A 25,546-nucleotide genomic window follows, 5' to 3' on the forward strand; every position below is an offset into this window, starting at 1 on the left:
GTAGAAAAACCGTTTTCCTGAATGTAGATTCTTTTCCAGTTTTCTCTAAATAGATGGCCAGGCAGTCAAAGTGCTGGGAAAGCATATTGCTTTATCTTAAGTCCCCTTGTCTCTGTTGATATTCCTCCTTTCATACTTTTCTCGGTTACAGATTTCCAGTTGTATAATTATTTGTATATAGATTTTAATGTTAAAATAATATATTATTTTTGATCACTATGTAAAAAACAAAACAAAAGTATGCATCTTACAAACTATTTTAAGCAAGGAAATATTTAACACTACTTCATCTTTAACTCTCAGCGTTGGACCTAGTTTTTGTAAGGGTTTCACAAGAGTTGATGTAGCCCTCAACTGTTTGCAATATACAGTCGTTCTTCAAGCTGATGCCTTGTTTTTGTGGTGTTTTTTTAAATTGGAAGTTCTAAAATCAGTATGATTTAAAAAAAATATTATTTCAAAACCTTTTTAGACATCTTACCTTTTTTTTTTTTTTTTGGCTGCGTGGATCTCTCAAAACTTTGTATATTTTGTTTCAACCCGAAGGGCATTACTATGGCCAAGCCTCAAATCCCATAAAATGGGATACATAATGAAAAAGAACAAATGAAGCAAGTAGATTCCTTGGATTGGATTGGAGCAGGAGTGTAACTGCTTGGTTGCAATTAGTTTTACATTCTCACATTTTTAAGCAGCATAACTATGCCAGCAATATTTTGTAGTATACCCTAGTCTAAGTGCTCTCATAAGGATATCCAAAAACAGTACTGAGAATCCACTCCTGTTTTAAGGCTACCACAAGCACTTTGGTGAATAAGCATGTTTGGGAGATCATACTATGCTGATGGTGACAGCATGGAGATGGGATAGTTATTATGTTTGGTGAAATTCAAATACTTATGTGTGTGGATTGAAATCTGCGGCCATGTTTAATAAGGAAATGTGTCATGGATTTTTTTTTTGTTTTTGTTACTGTGCAACAGAATTTATCAAGTATTAACTCCTTGATCTCAGAACCACCTATATTGTTAGGACAGAGATCAAAGTGGATAAATTACATATTTTTATGTATGTTGATCATCCTATATTCAGAGTGAAGTTATTTTGATTGCATCATGAGATGAGCTGTGAATGATAGATGTTTGAAAAGTTGAGGACTGGACAATTCTGAGCTGCTGTATGTTACATTTTAAAACTGCTAATTCTGAAGTTGGTAGAAAGTGTAATAATACTATATCTTTCTTCAGTCTACAGTTGTAAAACACTGCTCACTGGAAAGGGAACAAAACAGAGATGTGTTTTTTTGTGTGTGTGTGTGTGTCAGATTGCTTATTAAAATTATTTGGAGAACACAAACATTTTGGGAAATAAAAAGTACAAAGCTGGAATTACAGATTGGTAAAATATTTGGGTGTTGGTTTTGTTATAGTAAAAAAAAAAAAAAAAAAAAAGACAGTATGTAGGGCTGGACTGTGCCTTCTGTGGGTGATTGTTTCTGACATAGTATTTTAATAGCTAATTTTATTAAATGTAATACATAAATGTTTATACATTGCACCTGTTTTAAAAGAGGGTAACTGTTGTGCTATATTATGAACAGTAAGATCTAACATTGCTGTTTCAGTTTTTGTAAATCATCTGTTCTTTGAATGATTGTCCACGAGTATTCTGCTTCTTGTACACATCTGAATGAGATCAGAGACTTTTGAATAAAAGTTTCTTCTGGGGCCATGCTGCACCTATGAGCCCTCCAGTCATCCTGAAGCTGAGGGTAAAAGAGCAGTGCGGCAGCAACCACTCTCTAGTTCTTTCTTACTGCTCATAGCTGTGATACAGAACATCTATAGTGTCTGCATCTCTGTATGCTGTACACTTTTTTCTTTCAAGATAGATAGTTATAGTTTTATTCTTTTAGTCCATTGACTTTAAAAAATTGATTTTAGGGTCTTCGAGTCCATGTCCTGCCTTTGACACCAGGACCTGCCTGTCCATGGTGGAGACAAATCCCCTGGATTAAAGGTCTTCCCCTCTTTCAGTGGAAGGATCTCCATCAGTGATGGAGACTCCAAGTGCCTCTTTTGTCTGGGGCAAGTGCACATATCATGAAAGTGCTCTATAGCTGCTTTTCGGAAAGAAGTGTCTTGGGTGACTTGACTCAAAGCTTTTCCTCCTCAAAAGCTCAGTGAGGGCTTTCTTGGCACTGGAAGACAAGAAGACTGTTTGTTTTTTACCAGACTACCTCTCAGAGCTCCTCAGTTAAGCCATCTGTCTACTGTGGGCTTCCAGAGCCCATTTGGGGGTTGAAGAAGTTCCGTTTCTGTGCTATGGAGTTGGCCAGTACCTCCTTCATCTCTTCAGCCCAACCGTTTGATGAGAGAGGATGGAAGGAGCATCGCTCTTGAAGTGCATCAAGCCTCCCTTGATACGACCATCCTCTGTCGGCACAGCAGAGCGGCACTGTTCATGATCACGGTCCCACAGATGCTCCAGGTCCCGTCGGTGCTCCCGCTCCCGACGCCACTTGCAGTCCCGATGCTGTTCTCCTCGGTTTGAAGTTCTTGAGAACAGTCAAAATCAGCAACATTGCCACACCCCAACCAGACCAAGAGAATTTGGATTCAAATGAAAAACTGGATCCTGGCCTTGAGACAGGAGATCAAGAGTACAGGCAATGGACTTAGGTTTCAATGCAAGGAATGGAGGTGAGAGAAGCAACCAGCCCAAGAACAACTTACTAGCCTTGATACGATTTTGTCACAGTAAAATTACATACAATTCACAATACAGTCACAGTTTTAAAAAAAAAAAGAAGAAGAAGAATTTCACACCATGATGATGGCAACCTTCCGGACCCTGCTGTTGAGGATTAGCAGTTCATTAGTTCACCTTGACATAGTCCCCTGCAGACAAAGTCCACTATACTGGAAAGTTAACTGTCATGGTCTGAGAAGGTGTATTCATTGTTGTTGGAGATGTATATGCCAAGCTTCCTGGGTTACATCTGTCTACTGTGGCTTCCAGAGCCCATTTGGGGGTTGAAGAAGTTCTGTTTCTGTGCTGTGGAGTTGGCCAGTACCTCCTTCATCTCTTCAGCCCAACCCTCTGATGAGAGAGGATGGAAGGAGCATCGCTCTTGAAGTGATTGGAGAAGGAGATCCTCCCTCTCTGGGTTCGAGCAGATCCAGCCTAGGAGGCAGTTTGAGGCCCAGATCAGATCCTGCTGATGCCTCAGCACCAAGCAGCCATTGACCAGCCTCTGCACATGTTCCAGAACCTGTCAATATATATATGGTACTGGTGACCGAGAATCAAAGTGCTTGGCACTGAAACAGTCAGCACAGACGCACTCTGCACTGAAACCAACAGAATAGAAGTGCTCTTTGGACTTCCAGGCACCAACACTGTAAGCCCTGGCGCCAGAAAAGTGTGATCCGACTGATAGTTTGCCTTCAATACTAAAAACCTTGGCACTGACTTCTGCTCTGTGGTACTGACCATACTTCCTGAGTCTTTGCCCCAGAGCCTCTTTGTGGTACCAGTGTGATTCATAGTCCTATGCTAAATCTACTAGTAACAACCTGCCCCTCCATTGTTGTCCTCCACTGAGAAACTTTCTACGGTAGTATCAGCACTTCCAGCACAGGAGCTGCTGGTTACTTTCAAATTTTTGAGAGATCTACACCACCCATGGAGGGTGGTATATTCTTTCTCCTCTGCCTCGGAGGACCAGCGTGATACATCTCTCTTAGCCCCTAGACCCATGCAACTCTAGGGCATTCAGAGACTGTCCCTGTAAGCCCTCCTGTGGGAACAACCATGAGCAGTACCCTGCATGGTACTTATCGTGGTCTGAACGCCACTTTTCCAGAATCCTATACAGTCAGGCCCCTTCTGGGCCCCAGGGTGGGGAATGGGTTCCCATTGCTTCTCAGACAACTAGAGCAAGGTCACCCTGCCCTTGTAGACCTCAAGACGGTCACCGCACTCAGCTGGCACCTCATGTACCTGATGCAGAGAGCGAGTAGGAGTCGTCTCACAAAACTGAAGGCCAACCTGTCCCAACAGCGATCTCATCCTCCTCACCTAATTGAGGCAGTGACCATAGTGGTTCTAAACCAGCCTGTAGGTTACTGGATCTTTGAGGAACTTCCCAGGAGGATGTCTGACACTCTGGAAACCCCAGTTGAAATTGTCCGACTTCTTCTCATAGACTGCAAGGCCAGAAGGGACCATCAGGATCATCTAGTTTGACCCATCTGGACATTGCAGGCTACAAAACCTCACCAACCCATTCCTGTAACAGACTCATAACCTTTGGCTGAGTTACTGAAGTCCTCAAATCATGCTTATAAGACTTCAAGTTACAGAGAATCCACAATTTATGCTAGTTTAAACCTTGGGTGAAAGGAATGCCTATTGACAGTGTTAGTTATATGTATCTAATGAACAAGAATTGTGTGAGGACCCTGGCTATGGGGTTGTGGGCTGAGGTTGGGGCCTGAGTTGGAGGGGACCTAAGAATGTGGTCTGAGTTTAGTTTAGAGGGCAAAGGTCTGAAGCAGCAGTCTGTACCAGTGTCACACTGTAGGTAAGTTGGAGTTGAGGTCAATGAGCTGTACGGAATGAGAGCCAAATGAGTCAGCTGAAGTAGGGTTAGTGGAATGGAGGCAGGGTGAGATGTCAGGAGGAAGGCAAGGTGACAGGATCTGGAACTTGGAGCATGGTAGGTATTGGGCATGCACTGGTTGTACAGATAGCCTCTGGGTGTTTTCCTTAGGCCTTAAATAGCATATCTGAACTAATCAAGGAACATGGTGGACTCTGCCTGGCTTGATCTCCGGGGACAGGACATTCTGTGATTTTTGAACTCATCGGTCTCGTAGGCTGTTGTTCCTCACTTTGCCAGAGCTCTTGGGTGCTGGTGTGAACATACCAACAGACCCATGGTTCGCAGACCCACAGATGAAATATAATTTTTTTCTTGGGATAGACTGATGGTCTTACTTGAATAGAGGCCAGGAAGGAAATCTCAGTCTCTTGTCGGTGGTGGACAGAATGCAGTCAGATATGAATTGAACACAGTGGGCTGTTCCAGGGCAGCAGGAGTGAAGAGTTGCACATCATGGCAGAAGAAGAAGCCTAGTTGAAAGTGGAATTCTGTCTGTCAGGGATCCAGTTGTATTCTACTCAACAAATGAGAACCTGGACTTCAAAACTAGATGTGTACTATAATCTTTGAATCTTGGGTTAGAGTTTTAAAAACCTTTATGCCTGATGTTAGACTCCTAAATCTGTATTTAAGTACTTGAATAAAGGTTGCATGACACCAAGACACTGAAGTCAGAAAATTTTGGACTTAGGCCTGGTCTTCACCTAGCTACATTGCTTAGGGACATCAAAAACTTACACCCCTGAGAGAAGTAGTTAAGCCAACCTAAGCTCTGGTATAGACACCTCAAGGTCAGTAGAAGAATTCTTCTATAGCTACTGCCTCTCTAGTAGGTGGATTAACTACTGCAATGGAAAATACCCCTTTTGGGTCCTCCCCCATCATTTTAGCAAGTGCTTACGGCACTACAGTGGCAAACCTGTAGCACCTCAGTTGTGCAGCTGTATTGCCTGTGCTGTAAATAAGCCCTAGGTCTTCGTCTAAGAGAAAATAGATGCCCATTAAGTTTTTTAAATAAAATTTTTCCTAAGCCATAGATCAGCACAGAAACTAGCTTTCTTTTTTCCTAGTTAGGAAAAGATTTAAAACAGAAGACGTTATTGGCAGCTCTTATTTTCTCTGTGTCTCCTCCTACGAGAGAACAATTTTGTTGGGTTTCTTGGGGGACTCAAACCTTCCCTAGTGGATAGCTAGCCTTTTCTGTTCATCCCTGGGGATTTCCTTTTCTTCACTGCATGCCAGAAGGAGAGTTATGTCAGACAAATGAGTCTTAGAAATACATGTAACTAATATGTATCCAGAAGGTATTTTCTGTTGTTTACTCTGTGCTGCCATACCCAGTCCTTTTTCCTGTTCCTTTTTTGGGGGATCCCTTTTTTAAGAAGGAAAGAGAAACCTCTGTCTTCTAAATGTGAGCAATATAGAATCTGCAGCAGCATCATAAGAAGACATTTCTAGGACCAACTAATTTTTCTATATCTAGAGTTAAATGAAGGTTTGTATGATCCTTTCTGTAAGCTAAGAGACTGGTTTGTGCCTTTCTACCCAGTGGTGTTATATTTTCATGTATGTATTGACCAGTCCAGCAAAAATACCTGTAGTTCGGAATTACCGGTACAAAGTGCTTCCTTTTGGTGCTTTTACAGCTCCCAAATTCTTCATTAAATGTCTAGATGTAATGTCTGTACAAGTAAGATGTTGATGTATCTACATTACGTGAATCACTGGTTGAAAGGTGAATGAGAGCAAATCTTTGAGGAATCCATTGTGTCCTATAGATAGTGGATGTAGTTCCAGGATTTGGGTTTGAGGAGAAACTGAGAAAAGCCTTCTTTTTTGCGTAAACTTAGGCTGTGGTGTTTATAGGGACTGTTCTGGAGTCTATCAAAGAGACAAATGTCAAGGGATGCAGAGATCAATGCCTCTGAAGGACTTCATTGAAAGCCATATGGATCATTCGATTTTTGAGATTTACATGGCTTCTTGCACTTAAGTGATATTGTTTACCAGAGTCAGGATAGAAACTACTGCAGGGTACTTCTTGGACAGTATATCAAAATCAAGGGGACAATATACAGTCCACTTTTACTATGCTTTGAACTATCCAAGGTTCTCTACTGGGGTTGATAGTACCAGGAAAAAAAATCCAGAAAGTACCATTCAGTCCTTCCTGATCAGTTGTAGCTGTGACAGATGCCTTGGTCATAGGTTGGAGAGACCCCAATGAACGGTCCTAGGTCTCTTAAAAACCATAGTCAAAATTTCATATAAATGTCTTTAGAGCTGAGAACAGTTCAATTTTCATGCTTTCATTTTGAGCTTTTCTTTCTCCAAATCATGTATTGCTGGATAAGTCTTAATGGGCACCACTGTGGATGCGTATGATATCAGATGGTAGGGTTGCATTCATTCTTTTCTGTCTTACTAGGACATTGTATGGTTTTGTGAATGGTTGTCAAATATCTGGTCATACCTCTGACCCTTCATTTTCTATCAACAGATTTAGAAGTCAGAAACTACATTGACTAATGTCTTTTAAAAATAATTTGTGTAAAACAGTCAATCACAGATTTTGTTACAAAGGAGACACATGCCTTCAGTTTTGCTTTAGAGGTGCAAAGATTCTAGTTCCTTGATAGATGTTTTCTTCTATACTGAAGTAAGTTGATATGCACCTGCCTTTGGCACACCTGCTACCAAAGGTCTTTTAAGAAAACGGAGGATAAAGTTCATGTGATACAGTTATATCGTGGTGGTCACCATGATATCTCATGGAACCTATGTATTTGGCCATTTATTTCAACTCAGCAATGAAAGGTCACCAGGGTCCCAGAACTGTGAATGTTGCCATTTATATGGACCCTGCTGCTGCACATTAGTAGTTCATTAGTTTGCTTTGATTTTAGTCCCCTAATCTCCTGAAATTGTATAGGTTACATATTCTACGCTATTTATTTTCTCTGAACACCACAGATTTGTGTTCAGTTATCAGCTGGTATATGTTGTTCAGCATCTGTGTTGTAGGTAAGCTTGGTACTACATTGATTTGGGAGGTCCGAAATGATTGTATTGGCATAGATGGCAGAGAAGGAAATTCTCCTTACCTGTGTTTTTATTGAGATCTCTTGTGCTGCTCTAGATCTCCTCTTTGCTCCCTCTTTCAGGATAAACTCTTGTTTAAATACAAAGGTTTTTTATGGGGTGGGGAATATTTGTGTGAGCAAGTTTCATGCTAGTGTTTCAGGATCTCATGTTTGCGAGATTTGTATATTGCTTAGTATATTACATTTTTAGAATATACAACTGAGATCTAGTAACAGTTCTAGTAATGTTAGTAGGCTGCAATATTTAGATTCTAGATGAAACAAGTTGTTTGGGGACTATGGCTCCTTTACACTACAAATATAACCATGTTGCAGACATGTTTACAATGTGATTGTCTCCTGACTTGGTATAATATGGCTAATATTCTATTTGTATCACAAACTGAAATTATGTTTTAACTGGGTCCCATGACACAGTTATTTGTAATATAGATGAGATATTTATTAGAGTTGAGCTAAGCCTGCAGGCTTCAATTCATGTCAAGTTTTCATACTGAACTTATGAGGTTCAGTTCACAAGTTAGTAAATTTAACCCTAAAGAGTTGCATAGTTGTTTTGTACTTAGTACCACATAATCCCTTCAATGCCTTTCCTTCAAACAAGCTTTTTAACCTCCTTCCTTACATTAAGGTCCCTCCTCTGCCTGAAAACCCCCTTGCTATAGCACTGGGTCCAGGAGGCTCCTCTGCATCTACCTTATCTTTCAGCCACCCTGAAAGGAGTGGCAGAATGACTGGTTTCACCCTGGCTCCTCTTCCTTCAAATCAAGTCTCTTGGTAAAGATCTCAGTTTCGTGTCTCTGAAAGAATCTTATGGTGGACAGGATGTACCTATTTCTCTTCTCTCCTTCTCCCACAGTAGTGCCACAGAAGCAGCAAACAGGCTGCTCTGAATAACTTGATTTGGGCAGCAGGGAGCAAGTATACAATGCCCTGTTAAAAACTGGGAGGGGGAACACTAAATGATTATTGAAGCAGGGCAATGTGGAAAAAAGCCCGTGGCTTTATTCCTTCCCCACAAAATTTCTAGTGGAAAGGGAGATGAGGATTGTTGGGGTTATTTGTGGAAAGGGGGAACAGATGCAGATAGATCAGTACAGAGTGGGCCACATAAAGCTAAACATGAGTCTCTGCCCACGTTTCTGAAATTCTTGTGACCATGGGCTGAGGTTTAAAGAAGCGGTGAATCTTAAATCTAGGGTAAGTTTAAGATTTGTTGTAAAGAATTGGCACAGCTCTAAAACTTAAACTATCATTTCCAGGAAATCACAGATATGAGTAAAGGAATTTCAACAATTTCTGGAGTACAGACTGCTTCGATTGTAGACCAGAAACATGAGAACATACAGATGTCAAGATATATGAAGTATAATACTTGGAAAATAAAAGTGTGTGTGTGTGTGTGTTGTGACAAGGCAAGGTCAGATGGCTGTAGTAAAGTAATGGGAGACAGATATATTAGCCACAGGTTAAACAAATCCTTGTTACCAGGATAAGAAAATGGCAGCTGCTCCAGATCAGTTAAGACACCTAGGACCAATTAAGATCTTTCCAGAGGGCAGGGAGGATGCTAGGTTGATTGGGACACCTGAAGCCAATCAGGGGCTGGCTGAAACTAGTTAAAAGCCTCCCAGTTAGTCAGGTAGGTGTGCATGTCAGGAGCTGTAGGAGGAAGTTGTGCTGTTGGAGAGGCTGAGCTGTACGCACTATATCAGGCACAGGTAAGGCTGGCCTGAGGTAAGAGTGAAGTGTATCTGGAGGACGTGGGGGCTGCTCTGGGGAAGTAGCCCAGGGAATTGTACACATCCTGTTTCTAAAAAGTCAGCTACCATAGCTGCTACTATTAGGGTCCCTGGGCTAGAGCCCAGAGTAGAGGGTAGGCCTGGGCTTTCCCTTTTGTCCCCCTGATTAATCACTCAGACTGGGAGACAACAGAGACTGTGCAAGGGAGGGTAGCTTCTGCTCACCTCCCTTACTGGCTTATGATGAAAATGGCTCAGTAGGCTGTGACCCTTGCCTCTCGAGAGAGAAGGGCTACCTGGAGGGTCACAGTGAGCCTCTGAGGCTAGCAAAGTCCACCAATAAACGCGAGACCCACAGAGAGAAGGACAAAGCTTTGTCACTATATATAAATGTGCATGTGTTTATATATTTATTTCTGGGTCATAATACTGTTTTTATGACACAGTTGCAGTTAAGTAATATACCCTTTTTTACATTGTATTGTATGTTGAAGAATCCTAGTGCTACTTTGGGCAAATAAACATGCACAAACTAAGTTTTACTATTTCAGATTTCAGTTTGAGTTTTCTCTAACCAGGTAAATCAAGTAGATAGGAAACAGTGCAATTTATTTACAGGGATGAGGTTATTTAATGATTTCAGGAAGTCCAAGTGTAGAGTATCAGGAAATAAAGCTGAACTGAGACACTTCTGATTTAGGTTAAATACCACAGCCAAAATATGTCATTTTGTTAAAGAAATACTTGGCTGCTTCTCTCAAGTGGACTAATTTTATGAAAATAGGAAAAAAATATTTTAAATAGCTTTAAGTATGGTTTTGGTAGATACACAGTATAGGTGTGTGTAAATAGTCTGAATTTTTTTAAGCCTGTTCCAGTTTTATTTGCTTATATATAAAAGCACAAATATTCACCAAATTCAAATAAATTGCTCTTATCTTTACACACCTATTCTTTATCTTTACACACCTATTCTTAATCTTTAATTCTTCTTCAAATGCTTGATCATATCCATTCCAGTTAGGTGTGCGCGCGCGCCGTGTGCACGTTCGTCGGAAGATTTTTACCCTAGCAACACTCGGTGGGTCGACTGGGCGCCCCCTGGAGTGGCACCACTGTGGCGCCGGATATATACCCCTGCCGACCCAGCCACCCTTCAGTTCCTTCTTACCGCCCATGTTGGTCATTGGAACAGTGGAGCGCGACTTAGCTGACTTCCACTTCCCTAGCTACTCGTAGTTCTCGTGTATATAGTTGTAATCCTTTTATATATATATTTATATACTTATACCTTTTTTTTTTTTTACTAGCATAGTTAGTTTAGTAATAGTTAGCGGGTTCGGGGAGTAGCCCCTTCCCCGCAACCGGTGCCGGGAGCCCATGCCTGGCTCACCGGTTTTTAAACCGTGCTCGCGCGGCCTGCACAAGCTGATGCCCGGACAGGAGATCCGCACAACTCCTGTTTGAGGTGCCTCGGGAATCGCAATTTCACAGCTAAGTGCCCCATTTGCAAGGCTTTTAAGCCGAGAACAAAATGGAGCGGGACTTTCACTTACCCTCCACCGTTGGCACTGAGCGCTGGTCACTCGGCAGGCAGAAAATGCCTCCCCGGCAACCGGACCCCGCCGCACTGCCAAGGCCTCTTGACACAACGGCCGTCCCGGCACCACGAAGTCGACTCGGCACCGCTTCCTCTCTCCGAGGTCGAGAGAGCCCACAACTCCTCCTGCCAGAGCCTGACAGCTCCCCGGCACGCGCCGTGGGTTGAGCTCCCTGCTCCTGCTAGCTTCCGTGCCAACTGCACCGCAGCCAGGGAGTTCGTCTAAGTCGGGATCGCCCGACATCAACACCTGCCGAGGCACTGACGACGTCGGCACTGTCGATCCCCTGGTCCCACAAGGGCCGTCGACTCAGTGCCTCACTGCTCCCCGGCACACGCCGTGGTTGAGCTTATTGTTCCCTCCACGCCGGAGACATTCCCAATGGCGAGGGATCTCATTGCCATGGGACAGAGTAGATTGCTGCCTGAACCCCCGGCACCGCCGGTGCGGGTAATACAGTCCTCTTGGCAAGCCTCCCTTGATACGACCATCCTCTGTCGGCACAGCAGAGCGGCACTGTTCATGATCACGGTCCCACAGATGCTCCAAGTCCCGTGTGCTCCCGCTCCCACGCCACTTGCAGTCCCGATGCTGTTCCCGCTCGGTACCAGTTCGCACTCGCCGCATCGGTCGGTGTCCCGTTGACCGATCCGCTAATCTCGCACCGTTCCAGCTCCTGGCACCGCTACAGGCACCGTGACTCCTATAGCAGCTCCCGACTTTGAGATCTCGGTCGACCTCCTGGCACCGCTCTGGTTGCAGGTCCGGATCTCGTTCCAGGTACCCCCCAGTTATGCTTCCGGTACCGGGTCCCCGGTGCCGAGTTGGGCAAGTCCGGTAGAGTCAGAGACTCTGCCCATGATTTTTCAGCACCTCCATGGCCATCCGGAACATGCATCAGTGTCTTCCCACATGGACAGCTCTTATGCTCAAGACCCGTGATTCTGATATGCCCCACCAACAACCTGAGAGCCCATCAGGACCTCCTAAGGAGGTTAGCACTCAATGTGGACCTCCAGGTGCAGGAGGTCCCGGAGGTTAGGGGACCCGGCAGTGGACATTCTATCGGCGGGCTTGCCCCACTAGAGGGGCCCTACCCGTTTTATTCGGAACCATCCAGGCGAATACCGATACTCTATGGAGGGTACGACTACTCTTGTATGTCCGTCCTCCTCCCTGCTCACTAGTCGTTCAGTCCGTTAAGGAAATGGGGAACGGCATGGCCAGCAGGCGCCAGCCCCGAAATTGAAGGAGGCTAGGCGAATGACCCTACTCAGCCGCATGGTGACTCTGCAGGGGCCTTAATAGCTCTGCACGGCAAATCAACAAGCCTTGCTTAGCCCCTATAATTATAACAGCTGGTGACCGGTGGATAAGTTTATGGCAGGCTTCTCCATCACGACTCCCACCAAGAATTCACTGCCCTCTTGGAGGAAGGAAAAAGGTGGCCAGAGCTTCCCTCTAGGCCTCGTTACCATGAGGAGCATCTCATGGCTTCTAGGGTTCAAACCTCTGGGTGGGAGCGGCAGTATACCATTCACGACTTACCATTTGATGGTAAAGGCCTCTTTGCGGCGAAGTCAACCCCAGGCTGCAAAGTCTGAAGGACAGCAGGGTCCTAATGTGCTCTCTCGGCGTGCATACGCCGATGACCTAATGCAGGCCTTTCCGTCCCCAGCCACACCGCCGTACTCTGTGCCTAGCCACAGACAGGACTTTGGCTGACGGCGCGGCCAAGGTGGTCGCAGACGACCATCAGGACCCCTAGAGGGCCAAGATCGAGGTCCCTTGCAATCACCACCGGGACCAAAGACGAACTTTCGAAGGTGCGCCCGAGGGCGGCGTACCAGTTGCAGGAGGGATCCCACTCCTTCTTCCTCTTAGCGTGGTCCCAGTTAACTCCAGTTCGCCGGCTCCTACACATGGTGGAGTATGGGTACCACCTCCAATTTGTTCCAACCCCGTCCCTCTTCAGGGACTCCTCTCAAGAGCAATTCCTCTTAGAAGAGGTGCAGACGCCGATGGACGAAAGGGGCAAGGGGCTTTATTCCCTTTATTCCCTAATCCCCAACTCGTACGGAGGTCTCAGACCTATCCTAGACCTACGAGGACTCAACCAGTTTATGATAAGGTTGAACTTCCTTATGGTATCCCTGGGAACCATTATCCCGTGTTTGGATCCTGGAGACTGGTATGCCGCCCTCGATATGAAGGACACGTACTTTCACATCGTCATCTTCCCTCCGCACAGGAGATACCTCCGCTTTCTAGCCAACCATCGGTACTTCCAGTTTACGGTCCTGCTGTTTGGCCTTTCTGCAGTCCCACGGGCATTAACCAAGTGTATGGCCGTAGTCGCCACCCACTTCCACCGACGTCGGATATGCGTTTTCCGTATCTGGACGATTGGATTATCCGAGGAGACTCCGAGACATAAGTCACTCAGCGTGTGGGCATCGTCAAGGACCTATTCACACGTCTAGGCCTGATGATCACAATGGAAACATCCACTCTGGTTCCCACGCAGAGGTTAGACTTCCTGGGAGCTATCCTGGACTCCGACCTAGCTGGAGCCTGCTTACCATAGCCTCAGTTTCAGGTGATGGCAACAATCATCCGAGGTCTGCAGACTTTCCCAACGACCTTGGCTCGCGCTTGTCTCGGTCTCCTGGGTCCCATGGTTGCCTGCAAGTTTGTAACCAAACACGCCAAGCTCCGCCTCTGTCTTCTCCAAGTTTGGCTCAAATTGGCGTACCGCCCGGACAGGGACCCGGTGGTCACAATAGTCACCATTCCCTCGAGCACCCTAGGCTCCCTAGAATGGTGGCTAACTCCCTCCCTGGTGTGGGCAGGGGTGCCGTTCCATCAACCCGAGTCCTCACTGTCCCTGACGACGGTCGCGTCATCTCTCGGCTCGGGTGCTCAGCTCGGTCACCTTTGAGCTTAAGGCCTTTGGTCTTCTCAGGAGCTGGCGTTCCACATCAATGTCCAAAAATGAGAGCAGTCTGCCTGGCGTGTCAGGGGTTCCAGCAGCAGCTGCGAGGCCGTGGTGTCTCAGTGTTTACAGCTAACACAACGGCCATGTGCTACATAAATAACCGAGGGGGGTGGGGGGAGATGGCCCTCCTCCTTTTGTCAGGAGGCCATCCATCTCTGGGACTTTTGCATAGCCCACTCGATAAATCTGGTAGCGTCCTTTCTCCCAGGCGTTCGGAACGCCTTGCCGCTTCGACTCAGCAGGTTTTTCCTGTCTCACGAGTGGTCGCTCTGCCCGATGTGATGCATTCTGTTGCCAGAAGTGGGGATTTTTCCCCACATAGACCTGTTCGCTTACCGCGAGAACAGGAAATGTCCGAGGTTCTGCTCCTTCCAAGATCTCTCCCCGGGATTGATCTCGGATGCTTTCCTCATGCCGTGGAAAGGCCAGCTCCTTTATGCCTTCACACCATTCCCCCTGGCTCATTGGGTCCTGCTCAAACTTCTCAGGGGCAGGGCACACATCATCATCATGATCACTGCAGCGTGGTCCAGGCAGCACTGATACACCATGTTGCTTGACCTGTCAATAGCCAACCCAATTACCCTGCGGGCTTCGCCACACGGACCTGCAGTCTCTTCACCTCACAGTGTGGCTGCTGTGTGACTAAATCGGGGTAGCAGGAAGCCTTCCACCTGATCAACGTACCTGGCCAAGTGGAAGCGTTTCTCCTACAGGTGCGAAACGCTTGATCTTATTCCTGCTGAGGTCTCGATCCCCTCTATTTTGGACTACCCTCTGGCCTACAACAGCAGGTAGCGGGTCATCACTGTGTTCGAGGGTACATGTTGGCAGCCATCTCTACCTTCCACCCAGGCTAAGGTTGGTCGTTCCGTGTTCTCACACTCTATGGTTTCGAGGTTCCTCAAGGGCTTGGAGCTCTTAACCCTCAGTACTACGTCGTCCGCCCCAACCTGGGACCTCAACCTGGTTTTAACCAGACGCTATGTCTCCCCATTCGAGCGTTTTAGCGGGACCCCTCCTGCTCGCTGCTATACTTGTCTTGGAAGACAGCTTTCCTCGTAGCCATTACATCAGCCAGACGATCTGTCTCCGAGGGTTCAGGGCTCCTACGGTGGGTTCCGCCGTACACTATATGTCACAAAGACAAGGGGCAGTTACGACACACCTGGCTTTCCTCCCTAAGGTGGTTTCGGCCTTTCATGTTAACCACACTCAACGCCACGGTGGGGACAGACACAGTTGCACTCCCTGGACGTCTGTAGAGCGCTCGCATTTATATTGAACAGACAAAACCATTTCGTAAAACGCCCCAACTCTCGGTCACAGTAGCAGACCGAAGGAAAGGCCTACCTGTTTTCCTCTCAGAGGATCTCATCTTGGGTGATGACAAGTGCACCCGCACTTGTTATGATTTGGCTCACATTTCCCCAAGCCACTTATACCCATGCATTCTTTCCTTACTACCAGGGCTCAGGCTTCATCTGCCACCTTGCTGGCTCGTGCATCTACCCACGAAGATCTATTGCGCAGGATCCCCATGGTCCTCGGTCCATACCCTTGCTTCGCATTATGCTCTGATTCAACAGTCAAGAGATGCTGCAGCCTCTGGCTCAGCAGTTTTACGTTCTGCCACATTTCACTCCGACCCCACCACCTAGATAAGGCTTGGGAATCACCTAACTGGAATGGATATGAGAAAGCACTCGAAGAAGATAAGACGGTTACTCACCTTTGTAACTGTTCTGTTCTTCGAGATGTGTTGCTCATATCCATTCCAAACCCACCCTCCTTGTCCACTGTCGGAGTAGCCGGCAAGAAGGAACTGAAGGGTGGCTGGGTCGGCAGGGGTATGTATCCGGCGCCATAGCGGTGCCACTCCAGGGGGTGCCCAGCCAACCCACCGAGTGTTGCTAGGGTAAAAATCTTCCAACGAACGTGCACGTGGCGCATGCACACCTAACTGGAGTGGATATGAGCAACGCATCTCGAAAAAGAACAGTTACAAAGGTGAGTAACCGTCTTTTTCTGTTTGATTGAAGTCAACCATACTAAAGCCATGTCTGCACTAGAAAGGGTTTGCTGATAATAGTTGCGTCTCCACTAGGAGGATTTGCAGCAGGATGGATTTGATTTAAATCACTAGTTGAGAAGACTCGATTTAATGATGGATATCTGCATAAAAGTGCATTCTTGTTGGTTTTTGTAACCTTAATACATATTCTTCACAACTCGGAGATAGATGTAGGTTTCATGTTGAGAAGGTACGCATTATAGGTTTTTTAAGTGATTTATTTTGAAAACTTTTCAGATTAGTTTTACAGCTATATCAGAAAATGAATGATTGTTTGGTTATTTCATTTACCAACGGTAAATGAAGTAGATAGTTCACCTCCCAATGACTTCATACCTATCTCCAGTTCAACAGGTTAATTATTAATATTTGGAGGATTTTCTTGCCATGCTTTATTAGGAGGAGAACATCACCAGACAAATAAAACAATTTAAATGTCTAACTAAAACAACAACATTATGTATTCTGGACTTTTTTCAACAGCAAACATATAATATTTTAACAAAACAAGCATATGAATTTTTGAATTTAGTTAAACATGCAAGTTTTTTAAAATCAGGTTTGTTTTTGTTAAAATTGTTTTTAACTAAAACAGTTAAATGAAATATTTAAAAAAGCAAAACAAAACAAAAATTAAATATACTATGTCAGCCAGGTCAACATGTGAAACTTACAGTATTGGCTTCTGCAGCTTACTCAGTCGTCTTCACCTTCCTTTTCTTGTTTGTTCATAATCTGAAAAGAAAAACAAGCTTTCCTGCTTTTTCAGGTGCCAAATGATTTCTCAATTTGAAATGAGCTAGTCCAAAGGAAGAAAATATTCTTTCTACACCATCAGAAGAAGCTACTGCTGTTAAAAATGAGATTATCACTTCAACAGTCTCTGAATCCAAGTGCTTAAGTGACTTCCAGCAGTTTACAGGTGTGACTTTCTTTAAAACATCATCAGCAAACATATTTCTTGAATGGTTCACCCTTAGCTCTGAAGTTTATTATAGTTGGCACTATGGAGGAATGATTGCTGGATGTCCATATCATTGCCATCTCCTCTTCTTCAGCAGTTAAGGTTTGGCCCTGATACTGAGTATTGAGACTATTTGCAAGAAAATGAAGTGGAGAATAGTGCTTGTCCCGTTTACTTTTTTAATGCTTATATTTCAACTCGGTCATTGCATATTTCTCTTTTTAAGATCTCACTCAGTTCCTTCCAAATTTCAACAGCCTCAGCAATAAAACAGCAATTTCCCTGCATTTTGTTGAAGACTAGAGAAATAAGTTTCAGAGTACACAGCATGTGTTGAACATTTCTCTTAAACCCAATGTTGAAAACTTTGGCTCTGACAGTGCCATCTATTTTTTCATGATCTTGTTCACAAACTGTCATCAGATTAGGCCAGTTCTTGATAATTGCACTCAAAACAGTCGACTACTGAATTCCATCACACATCCTTGGGAGAATTAGCTTGGTTCTTCCCACTTTTTTCAGAGCAGCTGTTGCAAAGCGGTTGTTACAGAAGTATTTTGCAATTTCAACAGTGTTAACCTTTATTTTTGGAACACTGAAGTCTTTGGCTAGGAGGTGCATCAAATGAGCACTGCAACTGTATGTTATTAGCTTGGGGCTCTTGTCTAAATAATTTCTTCTCAGCTTGGATACATTTGCTGCAATGTCTGTGACCAAGCTGCCTACTAGATATTTGAATTTTTTTTCACATGTTGTTATAGCTTTTACTGCTACTTCTTGTAAGTATTCTGCTGTGTGTGAATTTCCTGATGTATCAATTGTTTCTCTAAGGAAGACGTTCCCTTCTTCTATTGTCACACAAGCACATACAACAGGATCATTGTGGACGGTTCTCCACCAGTCAAGACTCAGGTTAAAATTTTCACCTGCTAGACCTTTTGCACACTGCTCAATTTCTCTTTCATACACTTTATCCAGCAATTTGCCTGCAACATCTGTTCTGTTGGGTGGACTGTATCCTGATTTTAATGACTGAACCATGTTAATGAAGTGTGGGTTCTCAATCATACAGAAGGAGAAGGTCACAACATCTAGCGTATCTAGACAGTGTACCAAACTGGGACGCTGTGGAGGGAAAGCCCCGGTGTTGTTACCCACCCGTCCCAGTCCTGGCCATTGTGGCTCCCAACGGCTGCAGTCGCTGCCCAGGGCCAAGGGAGTGCCTGAAGCAGCACGGCCGAGGAATACTTGCGGCCGCTCCAGCAGTCCCAGTGCCGGGAGCAGCGATCGAGCCATGTGACCGCGATCGGCCAGACTGGAATGGCAGGTAATCTATCCCCGGTCCACCAGGGGTTTTCCTACCAGCGCGGTCCCAAGTTTGGAAACCTATAGACATAAGAAGGCCGACCGCGTCAGCCAAGGTTCATCTTAGCCCGAGTCGTCTATGACGTGCCCCTGCAGGTGCCCAAGGGGGAAGTAAGCAATAGATCAGTGATCTCTTCCTGCCCCCCAAAAAAACCAGCCCTCCCCCCAGTTCCCCCCCTCTGATGAAGCAGAGCTGGGACACCTTCTATTACCCTCCTGTAATACCATTATGACTTAGCCACATGGAATTATCCAGTTCCTTTAACATGGTGAAGTCCCACCTCCACAACCGCCCCGGAGGGTTCCACACTGACGGGCGCTGGGAAGAAAACTTCCTGTTTGTTAAAAACCTGCGACTATAATTGCATTTGGTGACCCTATGATTTACTATTCGCATAATACAAGAACTTTCTATCTACTTCTCTGCTAAACCATTAATTTTACTAATACTTCTCTACAAGACCCCGGAGTCTCCTCTTGTCCAAGCGAAGAGCCAGCCTCTAATCTTTTCCTCGATGGGACCCTCTCAAACCCCTAATCATTGAGTGCCCCTTTCTGAACTTGCTATGCTAGAAACATTTTTTTTTTTTGTTTGTTTTGAGGTGAGAGACCACATCCGACACATCGAGATGTGGCGTCATGGAAAAAAAAAAAAGGTAGGAATGCATAAGATATCTTTGTCTATTCGTATCACCTTATAAGCTAACATCCTGTGCTTTTGAACCGCCTCTGCGCCGTGACATCTCAGAGAACAGGCCACGAGACCCAAGAACTCTTCCGGACTCGTTTAGCTAATTAGCCCATTGTTGGGTGTTTTTCCAATGTCCTACGGTACATTATCCACATAAATTCATTTGCCATTGCGCATCACTTAGTCATAACTTTGAAGTCTTGCAAAAAGCGCCGTGTCTAACTATCTGATAGTTGGTACATCGCACTGCACCGCACTGTCAACCCCTCGCCGACTCATAGAGAAATTGAATAGATGTCCTAGGACTGACCGCGTGGGAACACCACTAGTCCCCGCTCTATCGAGAAAGGTTACAGTATTCCTCCGTATTCCCTGCTTAACACTCATCCATAAGGACGTCTCTTCTACCAATGACAGCTAATTATGTAAAGCCTTGGAGGGACCTGTCAATAGGCTTCCTGGACAATCTCTAAGTATTCTATTCCACGGGTCCCTTGTCTCATGTTTGGACGCCTTCAAAAGAACCTAATAGATGTAGGAAGTACACGATTTAAACCTTTACAGAAACCCAGGGTTGATAGGCAACAGTATTTTCTGTACCGGGTCGACAAGTTTATTCTATAACTAGTTTGCACTTTGCCAGCCCGGGTCACTGTAAGTGGACTGTACTACGTCATGTAATCGCAGATTCACCTCACGAGGCCCTGTTAAATATTGCGTTACATTAGTCAACGTTCCAGTCATGGTACCGAACGATTAAAGGACAGGTTCACACCTTAGGTAATAGTTCTGCCAACTTCACATTTGTGAGTGCTTCGTAAACTCTGCCGTGAATGCCATCCTGCCGTACTGGTGACTTGTAATGTGACTTATCATAGATTCCAAACCCTACCCCTAGTGACCTGCAATCTGAGAGTCCTCAGAGTGTCAGCCTACAAAAGCTGGCTCAGGTTTGGGATCCCCTACATCCTCGCCGTGACAGACTGAAGCAAAGATGCCATAGTTTCTCTGCAATGACTTCAATGTCTTACGCGCCTTTTGGTTGGATCGCAAGGGCCCCACTGGTGTGTTGAGCAGCTTCACTTTCTGATAACTTAAAAAAACATTGTTGTTATTAGCTTGGAGTTTTGGTAGCCATTCTTACAAACTCTCTTGGCTTTTCTTATATATTCTGCAGTAAGCTGCAGTGTTTGTGCCCTGTTATTTGCCTCACAGGATGACTTCTCACTTAAAGAAGTCTTTATCTCTCACGCTTTTTTACATTGGTGTGTTAAGCCCCGGGGCTAGTTTTTAGCTGTTACTGTGCGACTAATTGGGAGTACATGTGGGGCCCAAACCATCCCTGCTTGGAGATTAAAGCCTTTCGAGCAAACGCAAGCTCTGCACTGTGCAGGAAGGATCAAATCACAAGATTAGACAGCTGAACAATATACACATAATGTTATACTACCCCCCAGTTTGGTTTATCCCTCTTCTTCGTTGATAAGCCACATGTTGGGCTAGGGTCTTCCCAGCAGGGAAGTGAATGCATTAATTAGGCACTATTCCAACCGTCGGCTATAAGCGCTTCGTGGGCCAGCTCCTCGCTCCACGCAGGATAACATCCTAGAGTGCTCTCCCCTTGGGGTTCTGTCCAGCGGCTCATGAAGCAGTCATAAGTACGAAAATTAGCTCTCAATCATCCGAGGAAATTTCCCAGGCAAATGAGATAATTGAAGCCCACTATGATTGGTCAGCAATTTGATAGGCTCTCTAATTGTCCCGTAGCAGTCACACACTAGACTGCCTGGTCATATATAAAAGATAACATAAGACTCCTAACAGTAATATTTCTAGAGCATGAAATTTTATCCATAGCGATCGTATGAAAATGGGGATCGCTAAGATTTACTTCATTGAATCACTATTCTCACATAGATCCACCTCCCCCCACTACCTTGCGTCTCCGATATTTTCGCAGAATAGTTGTCCCATTATGCCCATCCACCGAGTCGAGCCTATATATCAAATCCTCGTGACACAAGCCCATCAGCACCACTTATATTAGAGTTGTCGCATTAGTGTAACAAGCCCTTTAAAAACTTGTCCCTGTTTATTTGTCTGCCCTTATCTGATGTGCCAGATTCTTTTTTATGTGACTGTTTATCATCTGATCTGGCCCTTACATTATCCTCTTCTGTCCTCTGTTCCTGACTATAACCTGGAGATTCTCAATCATCAGACTCTCCCCTAAGAGAAGTCTGTATCCGATCCAAATGCTCCTCTGCAGCAGTCGGCTTTCCCCCATCTCCTAGTTTAAAAACTGCTCTACAACCTTTTTAATGTTTAGTGCCAGCAGTCTGGTTCCACTTTGGTTTAGGTGGAGCCCATCTGTCCTATATAGGTTCCCCCTATCCCAAAAGTTTCCCCAGTTCCTAATGAACGTAAACCCCTCCTCTCTACAGCATTGTCTCATCCACGCATTGAGACTCTGAAGCTCTGCCTGCCTACCTGGCCCTGTTCGTGGAACTGGGAGCATTTCTGAGAATGCCACCATAGAGTCCTATGCCTATCATAGTGTAACAACTATATTTTTTGTTCAAACGTGAAAATTCAAGAATGGTCCAGAAGGAAGACAGGCAATCCTTAAGAAAGAAGTATGAAATAAAAGAAGTTTATCAATCTGAAGATTCTGCATATTCAGGCATGTTCCCTTCTTCATCTTCAGCGCAGCTTCCTTCTCAGAAGGAACAGTTCTCATGATGTTGTTTCATTCAGGCGACTGGGCCTTGCATTTCTTTGTTGCAGTGTTTGTATTTTGCACACACATGCCTGTCTTACTCACAGGTAGAGAAACTTCATTAAAATAGTCCCAAACTCGGTCTCTTTTACAGCCTGCTGCCATTTTAGGTTTTCCCTTCTAGTGAGAGAATGGTATGGTAGATCTCAGATCAATGAAGGCTACCCACAGAAAGATCTCAAGACTTCTGGAATATGCTGCTCAAACAGTTTCCGCTTTTGTTTCTACTGCCTCTCCATCCCTTCTCACATTTATCTCCAGACTTCTTCTCCTTGTTCAGATCTATTCCGCCCCCACCAATCTTCTATTCATTGAAGTTTTTGCAACTTTACCCTTTTAGAGAGAGGTAAGGGATTGACTCTGTGTACACAAAGGGACAGTAGGCTTGAGGTCTGTTACTTCTCACCTCTATGTATTATTTATTTAAAAACATTTTTGCTATTAACAAGCATGTTATCTCTGGAGACACAAATCCACAGTTTGGGAACTGCAAAACTAAGAATCTCCGATGGAATCTTCTAGACTGAGTCCCATTGGGTAGAGAGAAAGATTAACCTAAATAATCTGTACAGAAGCTCCTGGAATGTCATAAAAATAGGTCCCTAATCCATGAACTATTGGAACTCATTTACAAAACTTTTCTTAAACATTACATGCTGTAGTTTTTCATACTATAGAATTAGAATTTACAATCCTTATTCCGTGATGAGATATCTTTGAGTTATAATGGATCTTAATTAAAACTATCTTTAGATAGATTTTTCCCCTCAAAAAGCATTTTATCAAAAAAAAATCCAATTTAAATAAAACTGATTTTTTTTTACTTTTTTAAAAAATCATTGATTTTTGTCCACCCTGATTTGCAATGACAACTAGCTATATAGCAGTTCAGTTTACACCTGTTCAAAAGGACTTTGTTGCCAGTATGGTTGCACCTACACTAAAGTTTTTGCCAGCACAACTATTTCAGTTGGGGTGTGATTTTTATCTCTCCTTCCTTTCTTTTCCCCCTCGACCCCATGTGGCTGTGCTTCGAAAACTTAAGTGTAGACCAGGCTGAAGGCTATACTGCGAGAATGCTTGTAGTGTCTGTAGGATTAGGCATTATCTAGAGTTTTTTGGTGGAGGGAAAGAAGTTCCAAAACCACAGGACTATGTAAGAATGTATTTTACAGTATGCTTGTTTTCAATATTGTATGAGAGATGAAGCCTGCTTTTATGGTACATAATAAAGTACAGTCTTCATTGATCGGGGTAGCCGTGTTTAGTCTGTATCCACAAAAACAACAAGGAGTCCGATGGCACCTTAAAGGCTAACATTTATTTGGGCATAAGCTTTCTTATGCATCTGAAGAAGTGGGTTTTTTACCCACAAAATCTTATGCCCAAATAAATCTGTTAGTCTTTAAAACAACAAGGAGTCCAGTGGCACCTTAGTCTTCATTGAGTTCGTATAATGAAAGTAGCTTGAAAATTAAGCAGCAAAGAGTCCTGTGGCATCTTATAGAGTAACAGACGTATTGGAGCATGAGCTTTCGTGGGTGAATACCCACTTCGTCGTTTGCATGTAGTGGAAATTTCCAGAGGCAGGTGTGTGTGTGTATGTATATATATATATATAATATATATGCAAGCAAGAATCAGGCTGGAGAGAGAGAGGTTAGTACAATCAGGGAGGATGAGGCCCTCTTCTAGCAGTTGAAGGATGAACACCAAAGGAGGAGAAACTGCTTTTGTAGTTGGCTAGCCATTCACAGTCTTTGTTTAATCCTGAGCTTTGATGGCTGTCAAAATTTTGCAGATAAACTGAAGCTCAGCAGTCTTCTGAAGTGTCTGTCCTGAAGTTTTTCTGTAGGATGGCTACCTTTAAATCTGCTATGTGTGTCAGGAGACTGAAGTGTTGTCCTACAGATTTTTGTATTTTACCATCCTAATATCTGATTTGTGTCACTTTACCTTTCCGTAGTGACTGTCCAGTTTGGGCCGATGTACATAGCAGAGGGGTATTGCTGGCACATGATGGCATATATCACATTGGTAGATGTGCAGGTGAACAAGCCCCTGATGTCGTGGCTGATGTAATTAGGTCCTATGACGAAGTCACTTGAATAGATATGTGGGCAGAGTTGGCATCGAGGTTTGTTGCAAGGATTGGTTCCTGAGTTAGAGTTACTGTGGTGCGGTGTGTAGTTACTGGTGAGAATATGCTTCAGATTGGTGGGTTGTCTGTGAGCGAGGACTGACCTGCCACCTAAAGTCTGTGAAAGTGTGGGATCATTGCCCAGGATGAGTTGTAGATCCCTGATAATGCATTGGAGGGGTTTTAGCTGAGGATTATATGCGATGGCCAGTGAAGTCCTGTTGGTTTCTTTCTTGGGTTTGTCTTGCAGTAGGAGGCTTCTGGGTACACGTCTGGCTCTGTTGATCTGTTTCCGTATTTCCTCGTGTGGGTATTGTAGTTTTGAGAATGCTTGGTGGAGATTTTGTAGGTGTTGGTCTGTATCTGAGGGGTTGGAGCAGATGCTGTTGTACCTCAGTGCTTGGCTGTAGACAATGGATCTTGTGGTGTGTCCAGGATGGAAGCTAGAGGCATGAAGGTAGGCATAGCGGTCGGTGAGTTTTTGATATAGGGTCATGTTAACATGACCATCACACATTTGTACTGTGATGTCTAGGAAGTGGATCTCCCGTGTAGATTGGTCCAGGCTGAGGTTGATGGTGGGGTGGAAGCTGTTGAAATCGTAATGGAATTTTTCCAGAGTCTCCTTCCCATGTGTCCAGGTGATGATTATGTCGTCAATGTAGTGTAGATAGAGAAATGGCATGAGTGGATGAGAGCTGAGGAGATGTTGTTCCAGGTCAGCCATAAAAATGTTGCCATGTTGTGGGGCTGTGTGGGTGCCCATAGCGGTGCCACTGATCTGGAGGTTTATTGTCATCAAATTTGAAATAGTTGTGGGTGAGGATAAAGGCACAGAGCTCAGCAACCAGTTGTGCTGTGGCATCATCAGGGATACTGTTCATGACAGCTTGTATTCCATCTGTGTGTGGGATGTTTGTGTAGAGAGCCTCTACATCCATGGTGGCTAGGATGGTGTTTTCTGGAAGGTCACCAATGCATTGTAGTTTTCTCAGGAAATCAGTGGTGTCATGGAGATAGCTGGGAATGCCTGTGGCATAGGCTCTGAGTAGAGAGTCCACATATCCAGACAGTCCATCAGTGAGAGTGCCAATGCCCGAGATGATGGGGCGTCCAGGATTTCCGGTTTTGTGGGTCTTGAGTAGTAGATAAAATAACTGTTCAAGTCTCTAAGGGTATGTTGATTTGTTCTGGTGCTAGTGTAGGGAGTGTCCTGAGTAGATGGTTCAGTTTCTTGGTGTATTCCTCAGTGGGATCTGAGGGCATTGGCCTGTAGAATTTGGTATTGGACAGTTGTCTGGTGGCTGCCTTTTGGTGATCAGACCTGTTCATGATGACAACAGCACCTCCTTTATCCGCCTCTTTTATTATAATGTCAGGGTGGTTTCTGCGATTGTGGATGGCCTGTCTTTGCTGCTT

At 44.6% G+C, this 25,546-nt stretch overlaps 1 protein-coding gene across 4 annotated transcripts in view; it reads left to right on the plus strand.

The window, feature by feature from the left end:
• The window catches only part of DYRK1A (dual specificity tyrosine phosphorylation regulated kinase 1A), a 146,639-nt gene that overhangs the window by 43,466 nt on the left and 77,627 nt on the right, over window positions 1-25,546 (plus strand). The gene's annotated exons all lie outside the window — the stretch shown is intronic.

The sequence above is a fragment of the Chelonoidis abingdonii genome, chromosome 1 (genome assembly GCF_003597395.2).
Source record: "Chelonoidis abingdonii isolate Lonesome George chromosome 1, CheloAbing_2.0, whole genome shotgun sequence".
Taxonomy (NCBI): domain Eukaryota; kingdom Metazoa; phylum Chordata; order Testudines; family Testudinidae; genus Chelonoidis; species Chelonoidis abingdonii.